Source organism: Arachis duranensis, chromosome 4 (assembly GCF_000817695.3).
Source record: "Arachis duranensis cultivar V14167 chromosome 4, aradu.V14167.gnm2.J7QH, whole genome shotgun sequence".
NCBI classification, from domain to species: domain Eukaryota; kingdom Viridiplantae; phylum Streptophyta; class Magnoliopsida; order Fabales; family Fabaceae; genus Arachis; species Arachis duranensis.
Window position 1 is genome coordinate 49,023,533 of NC_029775.3, and position 2,312 is coordinate 49,025,844.

A 2,312-nucleotide genomic window follows, 5' to 3' on the forward strand; every position below is an offset into this window, starting at 1 on the left:
TCTTCTCAATAGCTGCGCCCAAAACCCCTTTCATTAGGGTAAATGAGCTGAAATTCTCATAACTAATGTTTATATATGTTGGGTCTTGAGCCCACTTAGGTCCGGTTTACTTATTTTTTTCTGTTGGCCCAATTTTGGGCCAAAACCTTTAAGATTAGCGCTCTAAATCACACTTTAAAATATTTCTACCTTCCCTAATTATAATTCTTAATTTCTTAAATTCATTTACTTATAATCAATTTTCTCAGTTGTAGTATCAGACATATCTCAACCGGTATTGCCGGTTGAAATTTTAGTGCGCGTTTTTACGCAGAAAACTATGTTTTCTGACTCAGAAAAATTCACTGAATCCAAATATCATATTTAAATCACCAAATCCAATTGCTAGATTTTCTAACCACATTCACTCTTATTTAATTTATTATTTAATTAATTACGATTTGATCGGGTTTTACAGGCAACGATTAGAGTTCTTTTGTTTATCATACTTATGTATATCCATCTTGACTATTATTATCATATTAAGTCTAATATTGTATCTTGTGCCTTTACACTTTTAGTTATCATGTGTGAATGCCTCGCGCTTGTATATTCGCTTATTGCAATTTTGGACTTTATTCCTTTATCAGGCTCCTAGTATTATTACTCCTTCTATATTTATTAATGTATGAACTTTAGAACTGTCGTGACGCCTTGTTATTCTTTGCTTTACAGTTAGAGGTAAGGCTTAGGGTAACAGAGTGTTACAAAAATCAACGGCAGAAGTGGCCGCTATTAAATTTGTCGAGTTTTTCAAAATTACAATAAAATCGACGGCTTGCTAAGCTGTCGATAATAATCTAATAAAATAGACAGGATTTTCGTCTATAATATGAGTTTGAGAATTTTGTCTTCTTAATAAAATCGACAACATTGCCGTCGATATTGTTATATAAAATCGAAAACATTTGTGTCGATATTTTATTTAATAAAATCGACAAAAGATCCGTCGATTTAATTATTAGATAGCGACAAATGCCTAATAAAATCGACAACACTGTCGTCGATATTTGATTCAATAAATTGACAAGAGAGACGTCGATTTAAATATTTAGATATTGACATATTCTTTGTTTGTATTTTGTTTTTTTTTTGTCGATTTTAATAGCTATATTTTTAATTATTTTTTTATTTGAAAAATAGTAGAGGATTAATACAATTAAACTTCTAAATATAGAAATAAAATGTATACAAAATATTAGATAAATAAACTTCTAAATATAAAAATAAAATTTATACTAAATATTAAATAATGAGTTTACAAACTTATCAAAATCATAAATAAACATTTAACATAAAGACTCAAGACAAGATAAATAACTAAACTTAGACTTATATTCGTTTAAATTGCTACTAATAATACAAAATATTTACAGCAAAGTAAATAACCCTACTCGTACTTATCTATATAATCATCCGAGTCATCAAGATCGTCAGAATCGTCATCCCTTTTAGAACTCTGTGGTTGTCCTGGTCGCTGCAGAATAGGAGGGAGTTTTCTACCTGAAACTGTGATTTTCTGAGAGCTTGAAAAAGTAAAAGGGGGAGGTGGGAGAACACGTAATCCAAAACTACTAGGACCCATGGCCCTCACATACTCAGTCAAGCTGCTCAATTAATGACTAAACTGATCCATCTGTGAGTTACTGGTGTTGAGATCCTCATGCAAGGATTCAACAGTCTGTTGCCACTCTCTTTTCTCCCTTTGGTAGCGGTCTTCAAGCTCTCTATATTTAGTGGCATGTTGTTCAACTTCCCTATTGAGTATTACGATTCGTTCACTAAGATCCAAACCATCTGTGCTGGTGGTCGTGGTTGGCCCATCAACTCTAGGTCGCACCATGGAAGAGTCCCTTACCTCACTCATGCCATATATCCTACCTCTTCATTTTCCATCCATTGTCTCAATCCATATGCTTTTCTCAGAGACAAGCGGTGGATCAGTTATACCAGCCTTTATAGCAGCCTACTGCTCATTCTCAGCCTGAAACATACGCTCTTGAAATATATCCTACAATGGAGAGAAATAATTGATAAACTACTATAAGTATCAATAATGCAAAAGCTAAGGGGATATGTGAAAAAAATAAGTTCCACATTACCATAGAGGTAAGTTACCATTTCTTTCGGGAGTGTTAAAAACTCATCCATACGTGATGGTCTTACAAGTGAATGATTCTACATAATGTAACCAAATTATCAACAAATATGGGTGTACAATTGACGATGTACTGAACTAAGCAATCGATGATGTATATACTTAAAGCCATGTA